At 37.1% G+C, this 9,451-nt stretch overlaps 1 pseudogene; it reads right to left on the minus strand.

Moving 5' to 3' along the window:
• Positions 1-526: 526 nt before the first annotated feature.
• LOC121102318 lies at positions 527-677 on the minus strand (annotated as a pseudogene).
• Between the last annotated feature and the right edge of the window lie 8,774 nt (positions 678-9,451).

Genomic DNA, 9,451 nt, shown 5'->3' on the forward strand with positions numbered 1-9,451 from the left:
TCATGTGGAATTAAAAGAACAAAACAAACGAGCAAAAGGAAAAAGAGAGGGGCAAATCAAGAAACAGACTCTTAACTACAGATAACAAACTGGTGGTCACGGGAGGGAGGTGGGTGGGGGGATGGGTGAAATAGGTGATGGGTATTAAGGAGGGCTTTTGTTATGATGAGCACTGGGTGTTGTGTGTAAGTGATGAATCACTAAATTCTACATCTGAAACTAACATTACACTGTATGTTAACTAACTGGAATTTAAATAAAAACTTGGAGAAAAAAGAAGAAATGTCTGCCTCAGTGCCCTAAAATACATGTTCAAGAATATTCATAACAGTATTATTAGTTATAGCCCAAAGCAGGAAAGCTCCAAATGGCCATTAGTAGAATGGACATATAAATTAGAATATTATTACAGGGAATACCACATAGTAATGAAAAAGAGCAAACCACTGCTACATACAATGTCATGAATGAATTTCATAAATGAAATGTTTTTTTTAAAGTTTATTTATTTAAGTAGTCTCTATACCCAGTTCCGGGTTCAAACTCACAACCTGGAGATCAAAAGTCACATGATCCCCCAACTGAGCCAGCCATGCATTCTGGGAAAAGTTTTCAATTAGCAATCATCGCACCTCAGATAAACCTCATTGGCTGTGATATTGGCACTGAGCAAAACCACAAATGTAATGTTGAAAAGAAATCAGATGTTAAAGAATGTATACCATACGATTCTGTTTACATAATGTTCCAAACAGGGAAATTTATTATATTTGAAATCGTATAGTTGGTTACATCTAGGAGGAAAGAAGAATGACTGATTGGCATGGGGTACAAGAAAAGATTTCCGAGGTGCTAGTAATATTTCATTTCTTAAACTGTGCAGTAGCTGTGTTAACTTTGTGAAAATTCTTTGGGTTGTGTGGTTTTAATTTGAGTGATTTTCTTTACGTAAATCTTTTCTTAGTTTATTTAAAGAAGTTTATTTAAAAAGAAATATATATATGCATATATTTGGTTTTGCCTCTTCTGATCTTAAAATGGAATCAAATTGCACATATTCTTAAATGATTTGTTTTTTCATTTAATATTCTTATTCTGAAATTATACATTATATATATTTATTTTGTATGTTTATATATGTAACTAGAGTTTAGATCTCTGTAGATCATTATTATGTTTGAGGAAAATCACTCCTGCTGTTTGTTATTTAGGGAACAGATTTGAGAGAAAGACAAATACCGTATGATTTCACTCATATGTGGAATTCAAGAAACAAAACAAACGAACATAGGGAGAAAAAAAAGAGAGCGAGAGAAAACCCAAGAAGGAGACTCTTAACTATAGAGAACAAACTGATGGTTACCAGAGGGGAGGTGGTTGGGGGGATGGGTAAAAGAGGCGATGGGGATTAAGGAGGGCACTTGTCATGATGAGCACTGGGTGATGTATGGAAGTGATGATGCACTAAATTCTACACCTGAATCTAATATTATACTGTATGTTAACTAACTGGCATTTAAATAAAAATTTAGAGGAAAAAATAAAAATAAAATACTTCAGCATAGACATAATACTCTGTGGGTGCATGTGTGTGTTTGTGGGAGAAAGAGAGAGAGATGTGGTTTTAATCTATATACTCTGGGGGGTAGTTATTGTCCTAATTGGGAAAACACACTCCAGGGAGGATTATGTAGAATTTAATCTAGAGCCTCCAGGGCTCAGCTCTCTTGGGTTCTGACCAGTAACAAAGACTTTGTTTATTAGCTTAATAGACATTAGCCAAAGGTTTTCATTAGTAAAATTTCATTAGTAGAATATATGAATTAGGTAGAATTATTTTAGTGACACTGCTTGTTTTTTTTTTTTTCATAAACAGGATGTAAGAATCTAATAAGCTCAGAAGTCTTACACTCTTCAGAATGGCATTTGAGGTTTGATTCCAAAGGGTACTGTCTCCATCCCTGATTCAGTGTTCTGATACCTGATACTGTCTATAAAATTAGCAGAATCCAAACTTGTATGTGTGTGTGTGTGTGTGTTTGTAAACATTAAACATTTCATTCAAGGTGTGGTTGGAATACCTAGGAACACCCAAAAGTGAACAGTGTTTACAGTGGTTTCTAGGACTGTTTTTGTACCTAGATGATAGTAAATAGCTGCCTATGTGGCAAAATTCTGTTTGGGTGTGACTTCATTGTCCCCTAGGAGTGGGAGAGTTGTAAGGGGGAGCCCTGCAACACCTCACCTATTTCTATGAGAGGCCCCCAAAACTCCAAGTAATTGTAAACAACCACATTAGCTCAAATCAGTTGTAAAATGTGGCCCAGATAGCATGGTAGCATTTACATGGATTGTTAAGTAAAAGCAGGAAACAAATATCTTATCCAGGAGGAAAAATCTGAAGATGAGAAAACAGCATGGACTTGTCCCCATGTTCCTCTAAATGCATATGTTGTATAAAACTAGACAGAAGGAACCCTGCGGGCTATTCCAAAGAGGTCATGGTGCTCTACTGGTGAAAAATTAGAACAGCAGGAGCAGCAAGATGGCCTAAATTGGGAGGGGAGGGGGATAGTTATAACCTCTCCTACTTAATATTTATCTCAGCATACACATTGTAGGAAGTAAAATAGAGAAAAAAATTGTTGCATGGATGGTGATAGGATGCTTATCAATATTCAGGAAAATATAAAAATTATAAGTGAAAGTAGCCCAAGTGGTTAATAGATGAGAGCTGTTTCTGTCACCACCTAGACCCCTGACATGAGAGCTGACCTTTACTGCCCACCACCTTGTACTCACTAACCTTCCTCTTACATTTTTCCTTAAGCTCTTCTTTCCGGCTTACCTCTTAACCCAGACAAATGAAACCGGAAACCACCATTGCCCTGACAAGACCTCCTGCTGGCTCAGACCACCCAGACCTTTTGAGCTAACCCCTCCTGACTTGCGTGTGCATACTTGCAACATAGAGTGACCTCTGGAATGACTGACAACTACGTCTCATTATAATACTAAAATCTCTGGGGCTCCTGGGTGGCTCCTTCCGATGACCTCCGGCTCTTGGTTTCAGCTCAGGTGCTGATCTCAGGTTCCTGGGATATAGCCCCACGTAGGGCCCGCTCAGCGGGGAATCTGCTTCTCTGCTTCTCTCCCTTTCCCTCTGCCCCTCCCCCTGCTCTCATGCTCTCTCTCTAAAATAAAGAAATAAGTCATTTTTTTCTTTTTTAAAGATTCTTTTTAATTTGATATAGACAGAGCACAAGCAGGGTGGGTGGCAGTCAGAGGGAGAGGGAGAAGCAGGCTCCCCGCTGAGCAGAGAGCCCAACTCGGGCCTCAATCCCAGGACACTGGGATCATGACCTGAGTAGAAGCAAACACTTAACCGACTGAGACACCCAGGCGCCCCAAGAAAGAAATCTTTAAAAAAATAATACTAAAATCTCTGCCCAAAGAGGAGCCTCTGCCTCATTTACATTACATACAATGTATGTATAGGCATGTTTCCTTAAGTGCGGGCATGACCTAATGCCCACCTGTACATAGGATGACAAGGCTTCCCTATCTAAGTACTCACCCTAACCCCAAACTAAAGGAACCCATTCACCCTCTCTCAGGGAGCCACAGCTTTGGAAGCCATTCCTTGTGATCATATTATTTGCTGCAAATAAGCTTTCTTTGTGGGACAACTCAACCTGGTTCAGTTTCTGACTTACCGATGAGTGAACTCATGTGGGTTTGGTTACATCGCCTTTTAACCCCCATCCAAGTGACCTGTTTCCAGGCATGGCAGCAGATGGTTGACAATTTAGAGTAGGCAGACACCTCCAGTCAGTAGAGCGCGAGACTCTTAATCTCAAGGTGGTGATTTCAGGCGCCACATTGGGCATGGAGCCTACTTAAAATAAAACAAATAAAATAAAATATTTAAAGAGTAGTAATCACAGGGATTTGCAAGGGAGTGAAGTTACTAAGTGAAGAAGTTACATCTTAGACACAGTTTACCCACAACTTAGAATCCATCAAAAAAGTATTTGTCCAATGAAAGGAGAGGGGTGTTTGGCTTGGTTAAATGGCCTCATTAAGGAAGAAGAAACCTCTCAGATGATTTGGCGTGTTGCAAATAAGATAACCCCAGCTATTAGTTCTGGCAAAAAAAAAAAAAAAAAAAAAAAAGAAGAAGAAGAAGAAGAAGAAAGAAAAGAAAAAAAAAGGAGAGCATCAATTTATCACAGAGATATAGGCCAGAGGAAGAAAATTTCTGGCCTCATTACTTAATGACAGTAGTACTAAAGGCAAGTTGCTGGTTCTGATTCATATTCAGGAGGATTGCGTTTATTGTCAGACAGTTATGGTGCTTGAGAAGGAGATCAAATGTTTTAAATTTGTAGACGCGGTATGATTTGTTTATACATGTTAGATTGAATACATTTGTAAAAAGGACTAAGTACTAAATAAAAGCTCCTTAAAGTAATTTTTAAATACTGCTAGACTTACAAATACAATAAAAGATTTGTAAGTTGAACCTAAAAGCATAATAACAAAATAGGGATTTAATTCATAAATTGGTAAATTAAATAATCCTAAAAGCAAAACTGATCTTCTCCATAGCCTTTTCAAGAATAGTAGCGTTCAGCTTAGCTACTACAGAGAGTGCATTTGAATGGCTAGAAGCTAATTAGAATTGCAAGCAGAAAGAGTTAGAGGTCCCCAGAGAAAGAAAGAGGAGACATAGTTTTCAGACACAAGACGATCACTTTAGGTCCCCAGCTATCCCCACACTTCTCTGTGATCTATGCCCTACCAGCTCTACTGGTCCTAGCACACTTCTGGTGGAACTTCCTAGGAGGTGTCAGAATTACAAAAATGCAAACACCTCAGTAGTCAAGGATTTTAAGGGAACAAAGGGAATGTAAAAACTAATAGTCTCTACCAGGCCACAAAATAGCCTAATCATATTAGAGACAGTAAATCAGTGGTAAAACTCCCACTGCTGTTCCAAAAGTAAAGGTTGACCTAATGCACATTTTCAGTTGTTTTGCAGGATTGAAACATAGGGTTTCATGAGGTAAAAACCCTCACCAGCAAGACCCCCACTGACCCCTCTTCTTTTCACAGGAATGTTAATTTCTTTTAGAGGCAAACAAGAAGAGCTCCGGTGGCCTAGACCAGTTTAGTTGGACCACTGGCTCACACAGGTGCAGATGGACCATGCAATGATGAATCGTTACCTCTTCTTCATTATACTCCTAAAGTCTCTAAACAAGGAGGAGCACAGTCCTCATTAACATAACAAGATGCATGTATAGCCATGGTTCCTATATAGGTATGCACAACCTTATACCTACCTCTACACGCGATGATAAAATTCCCCTTTCTGAACAGTCATCTTAACCCCAAATAAAAGAAACCCACTCACCCCCATTCAGGAAGTCATGGATCTAGAAGTTATTCCCCATGATTTTATTTGCTGCAAATAAAGTTTGTTTTGTGGGACAACTCTACCTACTATAGTCTCTACCTGTAGCCCACCAAGGAGCAAACTCACCTTAGTTAAGGTACAGAATGAGTAAGTCTTTAGTATAAAGCCAGAGCATTGCTAGTCCATGGGATAGAAATGTGTGGCTCTACCTTAATCTAGAAAAAGGCATTAAATAAAAAATGAAAAATATGTCTAACTATAAAAAATTCTGCTTAACATATGAGATAATCTTTGTTTACCTATGGTAAAGTGCCATAAATCATATAAACATATATGTTTGTGGACTTTAAAATCGTGCAAATATTTTGGAGTCTCAGAATAGATTATATGTTTGGAAAGGTACCAAACCAATTGGATAATATTATGAAGTTCTAATTTATTGAAAAAGTAAATTATGAAGGAATAATTTTAAATTATTGATTAAAAATTAAAGCTTATATGGTAGGAATATAAAGGAAGGTTGTTTGGATCTTGTTTACCCATTTGTCTGTAGTTTGGGCAAAGAGACTTAGTAATCTATGAGCATGTCTGCATGCTAAAAGTGTATCACATGTAACTGTTTTTAAACAAATTACTCTCTTTTGCTTTATGGTCTTAAGACCAACCTACCAATCAACCGACAAAAATCCTGTCACTTTAATATAGGCAATTAGAAAAGCCCTTGTTATAAATCAACCTAAGAGGTGGGATTAAAACCAACTATCCCCCTATTTCAGTAAAGCTTGATATGAACATTTATTTTTTTCTACAAAATATATTCTAAGTTTGGATTTATACATAAAATGTCTGAAAATTTTAAATGTGATTTGGAAATAGTGTATAATAAGAAGAGATATACATTTAACATTAATTCTAAAGAACAGTAATTTAATGTTTTTCTCTGTGATAATGATTACAGTTAGTACAGAATGTAACTTTGAGATATTGAAACAATGATATATGTAAATTTCACAAAAAGTTTAATGTCTGCATTAAAACTAAATCATAAAGTTTATCTAAATGTGATCTAAATATGAGGTTGCAACCAAAATTAGTATTACAATTAAAGTATGTTAAAAGTTATTAAAAACTAGAATCTTTTATGAATTGGCTTTAGTGAGAGCCAGATAGTAATCTAAAAATATGCATCTATATAACAGTTTCTATGACAACTTTCTGGGTAAATTTTAATGTAAAATATCTGACACATTTTTAAAGTAATAGCTCTAATGTAATTGAATATTGTCTTTTTTAAAAAGATTTTATTTATTTACTCAAGAGAGAGCACAAGAGGAGGGGGAGAACAGAGGGAGAGGGAGAACAGACTCCCTGCTGAGCAGAGAGCCCACTGTAGGGCTCGATCCCAGGACCCTGGGATATAACCTGAGCTGAAGGCGGAAACTTAACCAACTGAGCCACTCAGGCAACCCTTGAATATTATCTTAATTTAGACATATTTCTTAACATTCTTAAGTGCCTTTTAGACATTTTATTTACAACATTGGATTAATGTATTTTTGTATTTAACTAAAGGAACCTGAGACTTCAGTTTTCTTGCTATTTTGCCTAAAATTAAAATTAGGATGTTAGTAATACATATTTAAAGTGAGGTTTCCATTTTGATTAATGAACAAAAGAAGATTTTAAACAAATCCATTGCAAAGCATATGCAATTCCAAGATAACAATTTTCTCTTTGATGCCTCTGGAAGAATAGTAAAAGACTCATAACATAACTCAGGTCAAACTAATACAAACTGGGAGAAGGTTACCATGATACATTAAGCTGGTAAGAATTCTGTACATGATAGAGGGGAAGAAAAGAGGTACAACTCAGAAAAGGGAGCAAGATAAGTTAAGAAATTTCATAAGCAGGTTAAAAATTGTATTGAGTAGAGCTTCTGCTTTCAGAAGAAAGAGTAGATATACTTTTTTCCCTATTCCTCATCCTAAGTACAAATCATGAGTATTATATGTAAAACAAACAAGAATGCTGAAAAGTGGACAGAAGAAGGCAGACCACAGGGACCTTGGGACCTGAGCAACAACATGGTGGTGAGCTACCTGGTTTTCTCTGATTTTACCTATCATGGGCATGGAACTAAATAAGCCAGAAATCCAGAAATGTCAAAGACAGACAAATGCACAGGCAGATAAAAACCCATTGAAAGCTTGCTCTTCCTAGCCAAAGGACCAAGAAAGGTGCAACCTAGCAAAACAGAAATCTTCAGGCAATAATTATTCTACTCTTGCCAAACACCACAAAGACAAAACAAAACAAAACAAAAAACAAAAAAACTGTGGCTCTGCCCCCATCCACAACAGCAAAAACTGAGTGGAAAGCCTTGACTTCTATCCTTTCAAGTCTATAAAGAGGTGCTCCAACTCTGCTGCTGGAGAGATATCAGAGAGGTGGAGTAGGCAGTCAGGTCATAACCACGACCCCATGCACTGTAGTACCAATGGAAATCACATGAGAAGCCTCTCTACTCCTCCCCCACCCACTGGGAGAAGAGGCCTCGAGGAGAGGAGAATCAGTACTTTTACCACGGTCGAGGAATAACAAAGCTACCCTCCTACCACAGCAGTGTCATTGGAAGTCACAGGGGAACTGAAATTCCCACCACCTGTAACAGTTATGGGGAGCTCTCCCCCACCTTGAGTGTCAATGGACATACAGTGAGAACCCAGACTTCTACCTCTACCTGACAGTAACAAGAAAAGCAGTGCACCCATTCCTGGTTAGAGGTGTACCCATTGGCTTAGAGGAAACAAGGTCTAAATAAGATCCAGCATTTCATAATGTAAAATCCAAAATGTCCAGGTTGCAATAAAAAAAGGTTCATCATACAAAGAACAAGAAACATCTCAAATTTAATTTAAAAAAATGATCAATAGATCAGAGTTTTACCAACTGCAAAGTTAGAGGGAACAGGTCTGCACAAAACTATCCTTACTTTTTTTTTTTTAAGTTAAATTTTGTTAGTTAAATACAGTGTGATATTGGTTTCTGGAGTAGAGTTCAGTGATTCATCAACTACATACAACACTCAGTGCTCATTACAACAAATGCCCTCTTTAAAAATACCCATCACCCATCTAGTCCATCCCCCACCCACCTCCCTCCATCAACCCTCAGTTTGTTCTCTATCATTAAGAGTCACTTATGGCTTGTTTCCCTCTCCATTTTTTCTTCTCCCCCTTCCCATATGTTCTCTTTTTTCTTTCTTATATTCTACATATGAGTGAGATCATATGGCATTTATCTTGGACCGACTTACTTCACTTAGCATAATACACTCTAGCTCCATCCACATTGCTGCACATGGCAAGATTTCATTCTTTTTGATGGCTGAATAATATATAATATTATAAAATAATAATATTATATATATATATATATATATATATATATATATATATATATATATATATATATATATATATATATATATATATATATATATATTATACATAATACACACACACACACACACACACCCCAAATCTTCTTTATCCATTCATCAGTTGATGGACATTTGGGCTCTCTCCATAGTTTGGCTATTGCTGGTAATGCTGCTGTAAACACTGGGATGCATGTATTCCTTTGAATCTGTATTTTGTATCCTTTTGATAAATACATAGTAGTGTAACTGTGGATCATAGGGTAGTTCTACTTTTAGTTTTTTGAGGAACCTCCAAACAGTTCTCCAGAGTGGCTTCACCAGTTTGCATTCCCACCAACAATGCAAGAGGGTTCCCCTTTCTCTGCATCCTCACCAACATCTGTTGTTTCTTATGTTGTTAATTTTAGCCATTATGACAAGTGTGAGGTGTTATCTCATCATGGTTTTCATTTGTACTTCCCTGATGATGAGTGATGTTGAGCATCTTTTCATGTGTCTGTTAGCCATCTGGAAGACCATCCTTACTTCTGATATGGACTGCAAGTGTAGGAGGTTACTAAAACCACACTCAGGTTTGATAGTTC

This window comes from Ursus maritimus, unplaced genomic scaffold, assembly GCF_017311325.1.
Source record: "Ursus maritimus isolate PB19 unplaced genomic scaffold, ASM1731132v1 scaffold_13, whole genome shotgun sequence".
Taxonomy (NCBI): Eukaryota; Metazoa; Chordata; class Mammalia; order Carnivora; family Ursidae; genus Ursus; species Ursus maritimus.